Genomic DNA, 14,177 nt, shown 5'->3' with positions numbered 1-14,177 from the left:
GGAGGGATTCTAGTTGCTAGCCCTGAATATTAAGACACAGGACTAACAGGCTGCTGTGATTAATGTGGAACAAATCACTAACCTGGCACTCAGTGATGCAAAATCCAACTTGTGGGAAAGAGTGTCCTGTTCAGAGGGCTTTTATTGCAGCATGCTAATGCACTTGGCAATAGTCTTGTGATTTCTGTACTCAGGTGTTATTGTTTTCCAAGCAGTCAATTTGTATGAATCTGTTTTTAGTTCTATACTCTGACTAGTCTGTTTCAGGTCAATATAGATTATATAGATATAGATATTTCTACCTCCTCTGTTACCTTCCCATGTCCACACACACTAATTCTAACCACATTCTTCAATGAATTAACTCCACTGAGTTTGTATAATATAATCACTATTTGTTTCCAAAGTTTGGCCCTGATCTTGAGGTTCTTAACTCAGTTTATTTTTCAGTCCTTCATGAGGTAAAACATGCACTGAAACTCAACTTAGTAAAGCCTGATTATAAATTGAGTATAGACTTCAGAATTTGTCCCCTAGTTGCATCCTAGCACAATTTTAAAGATTCCTCAAATTGGATATGGAGATTAGGTCCAGCTAGGGCTGTCAAGCGATTAAAAAAATTAATCACTATTAATAGCGCGATTAAAAAAATTAATTGCGCAACTGGAAAAATTAATACCGTGATTAGAAAAATTAATTGCATGATTAATCGCACTGTTAAACAATAATAGAATTGTTATAATTATATAAATTGTTATAGTTATATAAATATTTTTGGATGTTTTCCACATTTTTAAATATACTGATTTCAGTTACAACACAGAATACAAAGTGTACAGTGCTCACTTTATATTTTTTAATTATAAATATTTGCACTGTAAAAATAAAAGAAATAGTATTTTTCAATTCACTTAATGCAAGTACTGTGGTACAATCTCTTTATCATGAAATTTGAACTTACAAATGTAGAATTATGTACCAAAAAACCTGCATTCAAAAATAGAACAATGTCAAACTTTAGAGCCTACAAGTCCACTCAGTCTTACTTCAGCCAATCGCTCAGACAAACAAGTTTGTTTACATTTTCAGGAGATAATGCTGCCCGCTTCTTGTTTACAATGTCACCTGAAAGTGAGAACAGGCATTCACATGGCACTGTTGTAGGCGGTATTGCAAGATATTTACGTGTCAGATGTGCTAAAGATTCATATATCCTTTTGTGCTTCAACCACTATTCCAGAGGACATGCGTCCATGCTGATGATGGGTTGTGCTCAGTAATGATCCAATGCAGCGCAGATCAATGCATGTTCATTTTCATGATCAAATCAGATGCCACCAGAAGAAGGTTGATTTTCTTTTTTGATGGTTCAGGTTCTGTAGTTTCCCCAGCGGAGTGTTCCTCGTTTAAGAGTTCTGAAAGCATTCTTCGCACCTCGTTCCGATCATGGTGGCTGAAGCATGAAGGGATATACGAATGTTTAGCATATCTGGCACATAAATACCTTGCAAGGCTGGCTACAAAAGCGAACACCTGTTCTCACTTTCAGGTGACACTGTAAATCAGAAGCAGGCAGCATTATCTCCCATAAATGGAGACAAACTTGTTTGTCTTAGCTATTGGCTGAACAAGAAGTAGGACTGAATGGACTTGTAGGCTCTAAAGTTTTACATTGTTTTGTTTTTGAGTGCAGTTATGTAACAAAAAAAATCTACATTTGTAAGTGGCACTTTCACGATAAAGAGATTGCACTATGGTGCTTGTATGAGGTGAACTGAAAAACACTAATAAGAGAGAGCTGAGTCCTGCAGGGGAGGTCGAGGAGAGCCTATCCTGTGTTATAGGTTATATGACAAGGAACCCTGTAACCCTGGTGCCAGTGACAGGGCTCCTTACGTTCTAACCTATAACCCTAGCGCCAGTTATGGGTTATGTGGTAAGGAACCCTGTAACATCTGCACTGGACCTAATAAATGCGTGGTATAAGAGAGTCTAGGTGGTGCGCTGGCAGCGCCCCTCCCTTGTGCCAAAAGTTTTAAAAAAGTTGCAGCCTGCTGCTTAATTCCATGCATGAGTCTGTCCTTATTTTGCTGCTGGGTCCACATCAATGCTAATAGGCCATATTCCTGAGTTAACAATCTCCTCCAGTGTACATTATAGGTATGCGTGGGTGAACATGACACCACAGTAGGAGGACACCTAATGGCAGCTGCAGAATGACCTGTTCCTATGCAGAGGAACTTGTCTCTAAAGGTGAGTAAGGGCCTTCAAACCTCCTAATGTAATTTAAAATCAGAATCCAGTAGCTGTGGTGACAGAGTGATGGAAGAAGTGTTACCAACACCTTGTCAATATCATAGGAAAAGATCATTTGAACAAGGAAGACACTGAGTTCCATGCAGCTGCCATTGAAGTCAATGGTAAAAATAGTAAAATTCCCATTAATTTCAGTGGGAGAAAGTTCAGGCCCAACACAGAAACCAAATGACTTGGAATACTGTCCATTGGTCTTACAATCTCCTATGGCCTGATCTAGCCCCAGCTAAAATTAGTGGTATAACTTCCATTATCTTCAATGGCTCAGGATTAAGCCCTGATAACCAGGCTAACTGGGAAATAAAAATTATTTTTGTTAGTAACTTTTATGAATAAAATGGCAGTTTTGTTAAAGTTAAATATGTGTGGCAAATCTAGTTTGAAAAACTCATGCATGAGTTGGTCAGCATTTGCTTCTTCACCACATCTCTTTCAGCATAATGTTATTTTGCTTTCTAAAGTTACAGAGCCAAAACACATGAAGTTGTAAAGTCTGTTATCTTCTTCTCAGCACTAAATGTTTTGACCTTTTCTTGTAAAATGTAATATCTTTTTACATCAAAGATTTTGATCCTGATATCGAACCAAAAAAGTAAGCAACTTCCAGGAAAAAGATGTCTTGGATTATTCTGCTTTTTGCTCTGACATGAAAGTCATTTAATAAAAAAGCCATCTGCTACTTTATTTTCAGATATCAGAGGCAGAACAATGTCCAATTTTAATATCATAGTGTTTGACTATGTACTGCACTAATTTGTCCTCTGATATCAATGAATCAAAGGAGAGTTGCTGAAAGGAGTTTATCAGAAGGGAATTAATCTCCCCTTGATAGCAATAGTAATTTCAGAATGGGCCTGTTTTGCTGAATTATCTATATCTATTTGAACCTGAGTTTGTGGTGTTCATCAGATCAATACCACAGTTGCTGCACAAATACAGTGCATGAGAGAGTAAGGTCTATGTCACCCAATAGCCAATGAGAATTGGTATTAAAGGAGGACAAAAAGAAGGGCCGCTGAACCTTTCTGATATGAGAGTTGTTGTGGTGACGCAAGACAGGTGTACAATCAAAGATGAAGAAAATGGATAAATGAAGCCTTTCTGATGATTCATCCAGTCCACCTGCTTTGTTCAGGCTTGGTTTTTCATGAATTGCCTGCCTTTCTGCAATGGGGAGGGGGAAAATACCAGAGGACTTATAACTAGAGGATGGCTATGTGGTATTGAAGAAAAAGGAGTGCTGGGGGGCGGGTTAATGATGTAAAAAGTCCATTTCAATGATCTTAAATACAGTTCACAGCAAAATTTGTGTGATAATACAGTATACTGGAGCTGTCTCAATGCATATTCCACATAAATATTGTGGTTTCTTTGCAGTGTTTTGACAAATCATTGGCTTGTGCTCAGCTTTTGTTATATAGATCTAACACTTTTCAGATGAATGTGATGATTAGGAAAGGGTATATTATCCTACACACTGCTGTTAGTCCTCCTGAATCCCAACCCTTAACATCCATGCAATTTCATTCACAGCCTACTCTGTCTAGATACCACATTCACAAAAAGAATACTATCCTTACATGCCTTAATCCACTTGCTAAGTGTGCAGTCATGTTTAGGTATTGTGCAGCAAAAAGGGGAGAGAAACTCTCTATGTAGTACATTCTGTCTGTGTTATAATATAGAGAATGTGACTACATAAAAAGGAATTCAACAGCTGCAGGTATTGATACTTCTGAGTGTTTGCACTTTGCACAGTTGAAATGTGTAGGAAATGGCTACTGTAGCAAAGCAAGTCTGTTCTAGTATTGCACTAATGGGCAGACTGTTAAGGCAATATTTTATACATTTGTGTGCTAAGAATCAAACTGAGGATTCTGAGTTCCAAATGAATCACTAAAATACATTTTAACAATCTTTGATGACTAATATGTTGTCAATTTATTGAAGAACAAATAAATGTGTACTGGCTGCAGGATTTTAACTAAATAAAATGCATTTCTTTGTTTTATACTAAAGTGTTATTTCTTCAACAAAATAAATTTTTTAAATTGATTTATGGAAGCTATTCATTTTGCATCTGCAAACTGCTAAACAAAGAGCTGGTTTGACTTAGCTATCTGTTGGGGACAGGGGGAAAGACTACAGGTGAATCAAATATTTCTCTCTGTTTTTATAAATCTTTTTCCGTTTATTATGTATTTGTTCTGCACTGGTGTCGATAGTGTCTGACAGTGTCTTCTACTAGTTATGGGCCAACCCTGGATAGGTGCTCAGATACTAGATGAGTGCTGTATAAGAACCTATACAGAATAGAATATCCATATACAGGCAACACTCTTGTTTGCATCAAAGCAGTGTTATTTTGCCTGAGTAAGGACTGAAGATTGCAGGATTTTATCCTATAAGACTAAATATACTAATAAATATCTCCCCTAGATAAACTGCATGGAGGATCTCCCCATATGTGGATCTACCCCATCCTGTATCGACTGAGAGGACGTCAGCTATCTTCATGGAACTCTTCATCTGGCTCAGATCCTGCAGAGGTATCTAGCTAAGGATAAGGAGTGTGATCCAAAACCCATTGACTTTTCCATTTTCCATTGACTTCAGTGAGCAAAAAGGGGAGGGCCCACAAGCCCTACTGAAAATCCAGGCGAGTAAATACAACCTGCAGCAGCACCCTCCACTCACTGAAACTCTATATATTAGGGGATCCCTAGGGAAGCTCTGACAGCAAGCCCTCTTCTTCAAGGGGCAGACCTGCCTATTGCATCTGATCTTTCCACACTTAAAGCATTGAGACTATCTCCCCTTCTGGTCCATCCTTCAGGATTCCTTCATTTCTGCTTCTCCATTTCTGGCTCAACCACCCCCAGGACTCAGGCAGAGCAGAGACTTGAAGCTAGGTCTCCTACTCCTGAGTCTCCCATCTGAGTGCACTAGCCACCAGGGTATTGGCTATTCTGAGATGGATCTATCTATCTATCGATCTCATTTTGACCAGGAATTTCATCCTGGACCTGAGAAACCTTCCCAAAGAAAGTTAATTGAAACTGGTATGTTCCCATGAAAAGTACAGTTTCCTAGTCTGGAACAAGGCCATGGAAAGAGTAATATAGCTGATGCCTTATTATCTTTTCTGACAAGTCTCAATGGGGTGGTGGCATGATGGTCATATTCTCCCCCATTCCAGGCATGCCCTGTCTCCATCCTCAGTTGCAACATAAATCCTGACCCAGGAAAGACCTCTCTCCAGGGTCTGCGGTGGAGGGGAGGGGACATTGCCTTGGTAGTGGCTGACCCTCTCCCACTTACCTGTGGTGCTGGAGAGACAGATCCATACATGGGAGGGAAGGAGGGCATCAAAACACAGATCTGGGGGACATGATCTGGGCCCTTGATTTAATGCCTTTTTCATGAGAAAATTCCTTTGAGGTAAGACAGAACCTTACATAGCATATCAATAACTTGCAAATAACTGCTATGCCTGTGATTCATTCCTATACCAATTTTGAGTGAAAAATCCAAACAGATCTCTGAATGAGATTATGTGCCTTCTAACACCATTCAGCCAAACCTTTGTATCCTCGTAATTATCTAAGAATGACGGAATATACACATATAACAATCTGGAAAAACTATTCAAGTAGTGAGCACTCCATGTCCCACTTTCTGTCCTCCATCCGCAGTAAACACACTCGATTACCTATCCAATATAGTCCAGACGGGAGATTCTCCATCCTACCCTCCAATTTTGAATCTGAAAAATAATTTTGAATCTGAAAAATATTCAGATCCAAATGTGTGTGTGTCTTTGGCTGAAATAAGATCTTGACAATTTTTAGATGCATGGAAGCGATATCTGTAACTAAGGCTGATAGCATATTTCCTTTTCAGGAACAAAGTAAAGGCACTTACTGTACTAGATATAATAAGCAGATGAGTCAGTGTCTTTGGAATTGGTTTACTAAAAATCTTGATAATCTTCTGAAAGATTTAGATTATTTAATGCACAATGCATAATATCTCTCTGTGTAATGGCTATTTGTTTACCAGCTTTCTGCTTCTCTAAATTCTCCCAACATAATATTTCTTATAAAGATACAACATGCAGAGTTTCCAATGGAATCCTGCAGAGCGAGGTGCAATTAAGAATGTGATGCAATAATGCATTCGTCTCCTTATACACACTATATGTATGGGCTTCGACAATGCAACAACAATAAAAAATGCTGAGTTTAGTAGTTCAGCTTTTTACTTCTGGGGTATTATATTAACAATTTTAGCTGTATTAACACAAACAAAGGTAGCAGACAGCTCAAACAACAGTATTAACTACAAAAAAATAAAGACAGAGAGAAGCTAATAGACTAAACCCTTTATGTATACCATAGAATGAACCGTGTGCAAAGATTTGCCAGACAGTTAATTTACTCCTATGTACAGTATATAATAATAATAGCAACGTTCTATTTTTAACTTGGGTAGAATCACCATCCTGACTTTTGGTAACATTGTTATAAAAGATGCAGCCTTTTGAACTACAGATGCGGGTGAATGTCTTTTTTTGGAAAGTAACACAATGAAGTTTGTTCCGCTAAGGATATGTCTACACTACAATTAAACACCTACAGCTGGCCCATGTCAGCTTACTCAGACTTGTGGGGTTTGGGGCTGTTTAATTGTGGTATAGATGCTTGGGCTAGACCCCTTACTCTGGGATTCTCCCCCCTCATAGGGTCCTGGAACTTGGGCTCCAGCCCAAGTGTTGACACCACAATTAAACATCCCAGAAGCCCCACCACTGCATGCTTGAGTCACTGACATGGACCAGTTGCAGGTGTTTAATTGCAGTGTAGACATACCCTAAATGACTAACATTTCATGAATCAAACTACAGAACCTTTTAGGTTATAGTGAAATCTTCCTGAACATATATCTGACAGTGGAACAAATGTATCTTTGTTATGCATTTAACAGTTTACCCATTCTATTGTACTGTAGCTAATGGCAAACATCTAGTAAAATGTAGGTCCTCTGCTTACTGGGAAAAGAGAGCTAATAACTGAGGATATCAAGATGGTTGAGTTTAATGCCTATTTTCCTTCAGTCTTCACTAACAAAGGTAAACAGTGACCAGATACTCAACACAATTAATATTAACAACAAGGAGGAAGGAATGCAAGCCAAAATAGGAAAAGAACCAGTAAAAGAATATTTAGGTAAGTTTAAATATATTCAAGTTGGCAGCGTCAGGAAACATAAGTTTGAATTTCCTCAACTGAGCCTGAAGCTAGCTGGCTCAACCTTCAGGCAGGTTAATGAACCTGGCCAGGCTGCAGCAGAATCAACTGATTGGCTAACCCACCCAACTACCTGAAAGGAAGTAACAGGTCTGCATTTAAGCTCACTGGCAGCAGGTGTAGCAGGTCATTGGCTGGTTAATGCTTATGCTGGCAGCTGTGATTGCTCTTAGCTCAGACTTGCTCCAGTCTTTTCCTGCCCTCTGCTGCTCCTGTTCCCTTGCCTACCTTCTGGCTCTGATCATTGGCTCTGGTTCCCAGCTCCTGAGTTTGGCTCTGAGCCTTGGCTTGACCCTTAGCTTGAATGACTAGGATGGGCTTTGGCTCCAATGAGTAGGACTGGTTGCCTATGTCCTGGTCCTGACATCCGAGGCCTGATTAAATTCATTTTAGCATATTTAAGGAACTAGCTGCAGCAATCTTGGAATCATTAGCAATTATCTTTGAGAACTCATGGAGGACAGGTGAGGTCCCAGACAACTAGAAGAGGGCAAATATAGTACCTTTCTTTAAAAAGGGAAACTAAGAGGACCTGGGACATTATAGACCCATCAGCCTAACTGTGATACCTGGAAAGATACTGGAACAAATGGCTAAACAATCAATTTGTAAGTACCTGTAGGTAAATAGGGTTTAATGAATAGCCAACATGAAATTGTCTAGAACAAGTCTTGTCAAACCAACCTAATTTTCTTCTTTGATTGGGTTGTTGGCCTATTGGATAGGGGGAAGTAATAAGGCATGATTTATCTTGATTTTAGTAAAGCTTTTGACACAGTCACACATGGTATTCTCATAAGCAAACTAGGGAAATGTGGTCTAGATGAAATTACTCTAAACTGATTGAAAGACTGTATTTAAATAATAGTTATCAATAGTTTGCTGACAAACTGGGAGGATGTATCTAGTGGGGTCCAATAGGGCTATGCCCTGGTCAAGTATTAGTCCATATTTTCATAAATAAATTGGATAATGAAGTGGAGTGTGTGCTTATAAAATCTGCAGATGACACCAAGCTATGAGGGATTGCAAGCACTTTGGAAGACAGTATTAGAATTCAAAATTACCTTGACAAACTAGAGAATTGGTCTGATATCAACAAGTACAAAGTACTTCACTTAGGAAAGAAAAAATCAAATGCACAATTGAAAAATGGGGAATAATTGGCTAGGTGGTAGCACCGCTGAAAAGGATCTGGGGGTTATAATGGATCACAAATTGAATGATTCAACAATGTGATGCAATTGTGGAAAAGGCTAATGTCATTCTGGGCTGTATTAACAGGCGTGTTATATGGAAGACATGGGAGATAATTGTCCCATTCTATTCAGCACTGGTGGGGCCTCAATTGGAGTATTGTGTACAGTTCTTGGTGCCACAATTTAGGGAAGATATGGACAAATTGGAGAAATTCCAGAGGAAAGCAACAAAAATGTTGAAATGTTTAGATAACCTGACCTATGAGGAAAGGTTAAAAAAACTGGGCATGTTTAGTCTTGAGAAAAGAAGACAGATGGGACCTGATAACAGACTTCAAATATGTTAAGGGTTGTTACAAAGAGGACTGTGATCAACTGTTCTCCAGGACCACTGAAGGTAGGGCAAGAAGTAATGACTTAATCTGCAGCAAGGGATCATAAATATAAGGATAGTTAAATACTAGAATAGGCTTCCAAAGGCGGTTGTGGAATCCCCATCATTGGAGCATTTTAAAAACAGTGGACAAAAACCTGTCAGTGATGGTCTAGGTTTATCTGGCCCTGCTGGTGTGCAGACGGCTGGACTCAATGACTTCTGGAGGTTCCTTCCAACCCTACGTTTCTATAATTCTATGAACATGCTCAGTTGTAAACAGTGTTTGTCTTGCTATGCTTAAATATGGTTCAGATATGTGTAAATTTAAACCTAGAAGAAATGAAAAATTTTACTGAGACCTCACTAACATACTGGTGTGAATTTTGGGTGGTGGTTTGCTTGCTTGTACTTTAAAGTACAGCAATGTAAAGAAAACTGAACCCCATCCATTAAATCTTAACAGCTTTCAAACACAGAGGGAAACAAGGCAAGAAAATGTACCCTGCAGTTATTACTGAGAAAATCCTGATTTTTTTTTTCATTGGGATTTCTCTTCTGATTGCTCATTTTGTTGCTGCCAGAAAGTGCATGAATTCAGGAACAGATTGTCATAGACTGGCAGGAAATATTGTCAGGGACAAGTTTGTCAGGGAGTGAATGATTGCTGAAAATACCTTGCTTGTGTTTAAGGATTAAACCACTGATTAATTTTAGAATGGTTATGTACCACTCAAATAACTGTGGAAATATAATATAATGGCATGGTTCATAAAATACTAGTCACAAAGATTGCTTTTGTTCTAAAAAGCTTTCAGCCATGTTTAGACTTGTGTTAACTGGCCCAACTCTATTGGTGTCAATTACTCATTGTCTCTGTTAAAGAACAACATAATTAAATATGAGAAATGACAATGATGGTGACATATTGACATCAGTACTCTCACACTTTTCTTTTATTTACATAACCCATATGGTATTAGGTTGTTTAACTGCTACAGGCCCATATATTTCTGGATGAAAGCACAATATGAATGTCTCAATTTAAGGAAACTCTGTGGGTGGTGCAATTCATATAATCCATGCTTCTCAACAGCCAAAAGGAGTGAGGAACTATATAACAGTTTCTGAAGGAAATTATTTCATTTTAATGAATTTCATACAGAGAACTTATATGCAATGTCTTAAAAATGACATCTACTTAATAAATAATAATAAATGTGCTCCAATGAATAAAATCCATTTTAGAAACAATGATTCATAGAGTGGGACTGTACAGTTTTCAAGTCCTCTCATATAAAAACTTCAAAGGAACTCCCCCATCAGAAAAAAATACTGGTGTTGTGGTTTTCTCTTGAAAAGGTGCTTTCGTACCTGGGAGATCCCACTGACCCATTGGTAGAGTGGGTGTATCATACATTATAGATAAAAGAAGTAAGCAAAAGTCTTTAGAAGATTCTACAGGAAGAAAAACAGCTACAAAGAAGTAGATGACCTCATTTGCCCTTGAAAAATGTGAATCTCTGTTAACTTGTCCCTCCTTCCCAAATACTACTAAAATGTTTACTTCAGTATAGACTTTTTAATTCATCACTGATACATTTACTCCGCAAGTGCATCAGCAGATTTAAAAGGGTTTATAAAAATTCCCTTCATAGGACTACAGTAACCTTTTGTTTAGTTGTCCTTCTGTGCTATTATTAGCTCATGAACCAGCTTTTTTTTAAGATTGATCACTCATTTCATGAAGTGCTAATAGTTAGTATGTTGGTAAATGGTGGGTTATTTACTACTGGAGCTGCTGATGTTACCTGGTATAGCGTATTGGAAGGCTGCTATTTTTCAAGTACTCCCAAATGAAGTTTGAAACTCCCTTTTCTTCCTTGTCACACCTGTATCCAAAGCACATGGAAAGCACAAATTCTCCATTACTTGTTTTCTGCTCTTTTCAAAACTCTGTTTTTGTTTGCTGTGCTGTTGGATGTAACGCTGCTAGTTTCCAAGAGATATAACTTAAGTATTTCTATACTACAAAAATCTCTAATGCACCATGCTGCAATAAGAGTGTGCTACCCCTTTTTGAGCTGGAAGAGTGAAGTGATTAGTAAACCACACATAGGGACTGATGCTGCTCCTAATGTTGACTTCTGTGGGAGCAGGATTGGATCCAAAGAGTGACATTCAGATAAAAATAGTGAATGAAATGTATTGACTCTTCTCCTGGGCAGCAGGAAAAAGAGAATGGGGCTCCTTTAAGGATATGTACTGCATTTGGGTTACAAGGGAGGAAAAAGGGGGATGGATTTATCTGAGTGACCCCAAGGGCGGGAACAAGAAATGTCCAGAGCAGGTGAACTCCCCATGTGCACTAAGGGGAATGGAGGGCACTTATATCCCATGCATTCCAGAGGGAACACTCTCTCTCAGCAATCATGGACTAGAAGTAACTACCCTCCCACCTTTGAGTTTTATTTACTGTGGGATTGTGCCAGTCATGTCTTGTCTTTGGGGCTGGGAAGAAATTCTTCCCTCCATCACTGCCAGAGTGGTCAAGAAGGGGTGTGTGTGTGTGTGTGTTTGTTTGTTTTTTTGTCTTCCCTACAGCAGATCAGGGACCTAGTGAGGTAGATAAGGAGATAGGGTCAAGATGTCACAATTTAGCTGATAACGAACGTGGGAGATGTTCAGTGCAGGTGCTCATTACAGAGATAAGCTGGTTCCCTTATAGACAAGAGTTGAAAGTGAATTTATGGGTGGCATCTCCCAAGGAAAATGGACAAAGGAGGGTTGGGGCTCCTGACTTCTGAACAGTGGGGAGACACCACCTACCCTCTTTTCCAGTTTCCCTTAAAAGGTAATAGCGACCATAATGTAGTTAAATTTAACATGATTACAGGTAGAAAATGCCAAAGAAACCAACCACAATAGCATTTTATTTCAAAAAGGGGAGCTACATAAAAGATGAGAAAGCTAGTTAAATGGAAATTAAAAGAAACTGTCTTAAGGGTGAAATGCCTGCAAACTGCATGGAGGCTATTTAAAAACACCGTAATAGAGGCTCACACTAAACGTATGCCCCACGTAAAAAAAGACCGAAAAATACCACCAGGGCTAAACAGCAGAGTAAAAGGGGTGGCTAGAGACAAGAAGGCATCCTTTAAAAATTGGAAGTCAAATCCTAGCAAGGAAAATAGAAAGGAGCAAAAACTCTGGCAAGTCAAGTGTAAAAGTATAATAAGGCAGGCCAAGAAAGGGTTTATGTCTTTAGCTAGTTTTTCCTCAAATTAATAGCATTTTTTAAGTACATCAGAAGGAAAAAAGCATGCCAAATAGTCATTGGGTCCACTGGGTGATCAAGGTACTAAAGGAGCACTCAAGGAAAACAAAGTCATTGCAAAAAAGCTAAATGAATTCTTTGGATCAGTTTTCACTGCAGAGGATATGGGGAAGATTCCCACATGTGAGCCATTCTTTTTTGGTGCTGAATCTGAGGTGTCAAGAGAGGTTTTGGAAAAATTCATAAATTCAACAGTAACAAGTCACCAGGACCAAATGGTATACACCCAAGAGTTCTGAAGAAACTCAGATATCATATTACAGAACTACTAACTGTGGTATGTAACCTATCACTTAAATTAGCCTCTGTATCCGATGACTGTATGGTGGCTAATGTAAAGTCAATTTTTAAAAAGGTTTCAGAGGTGATCCTACCAATTACAGTCTGGTTAGCTTCAGTACCTGGTGAATTGGTTGAAACTATAATAAACAACAGAATTATCAGACACCTAGATAAACATGATTTGTTAGGGAAGGGTCAACATGGTTTTTGTAAAGGGAAATCATATCTCACCAATCTATTAGAATTCTTTGAGGGTGTCAACAAGCACATGGACAAGAGTGATCCAATTGAACTAGCGTACTTGGACTTTCAGAAAGCCTTTGACAAGATCTGTCACCAAAGGCTCTTAAGCAAAGCAAGGAAACTTGGGATAAGAGGAAAGGTCCTCTCAGAGATCAGTAATTGGTTAAAAGATAGAAAACAAAGGAATAAACAGTTTTCACAATGGATAAAGGTAAATAGCAGGGTCCCCCAAGGATCTGTACTGGGATCTGCACTGTTCAACATATTCATAAATGATCTGGAAAAGGGGGGTGAACAGTGACACGGTAAAAGTTGCAGAAAATAGAATGTTATGTCTCTTTTCTAATGGTTCCTAATAAAACATAAAATACCATAATGCCACTATATAAATCCATGGTACACCCACACTTTGAATACTGTGTTCAGTTCTGGTCACCCCATTTCAAACAAGATATATTAGACTTGGAAAAGGTACAGAGAAGGGCAACAAAATGTTTAGCGGTATGGAACAGCTTCCATATGAGGAGAGACTAAAAAGACTGGGACTGTTTATCTTAGAAAAAGAGATGACTAAGGGGAGATATAATAGAAGTCTATAAAATCATAAATGGTATACAGAAAGTGAATAGGGAAATGTTATTTGCCCCTTCACAAGAACTAGCAGTCACCCAATGATAGGCAGCAGGTTTTAAAAAAAACAAAAGAAAGTACTTCTAACAGCACACAGTCAACTTGTGGAACTTGTCATGGGATGTTGTGAAGGCCAAATATATAACTGGGTTAAAAAAAGAATTGGATAAATTCATGGAGGATAGGTCCATCAGTGACCATTAGCCAAAATGGTTAGGGATGCAACCCCATTGTCCAGGTGTCCCTGAACCTCCAACTGCCAGAAGTTGGGACTCGATGATGCACTGTTTTGTTCATTTGCACTGAATCATCTGGCCGCAGTACTATATGCAACGATCCTGCTTGACAAGTGGTTAGATCATGGTTAAAAAGTACATTTAACTGTCAACTAACTTTTTAGCATCAAATCATCTCTTGAAAAGTGAAATATGTAAACTATAAGATGCATGTATATAAACTAGAAAGACAAAACAAGCAATTTAATAGAG

At 38.6% G+C, this 14,177-nt stretch overlaps 1 long non-coding RNA gene across 1 annotated transcript in view; it reads left to right on the top strand.

The window, feature by feature from the left end:
- The window catches only part of LOC140896275 (uncharacterized), a 160,452-nt gene that overhangs the window by 21,333 nt on the left and 124,942 nt on the right, over window positions 1-14,177 (top strand). The window contains exon 3 of the long non-coding RNA XR_012154499.1: window positions 4,756-4,865. This is a non-coding gene — a long non-coding RNA (uncharacterized lncRNA). The remainder of the gene's footprint in view (window positions 1-4,755; window positions 4,866-14,177) is intronic.

This window comes from Lepidochelys kempii, chromosome 12, assembly GCF_965140265.1.
Source record: "Lepidochelys kempii isolate rLepKem1 chromosome 12, rLepKem1.hap2, whole genome shotgun sequence".
NCBI classification, from domain to species: Eukaryota; Metazoa; Chordata; order Testudines; family Cheloniidae; genus Lepidochelys; species Lepidochelys kempii.
Note: the sequence above shows the minus strand (reverse complement) of the source record. Positions and strands in the feature narration are given on the sequence as shown.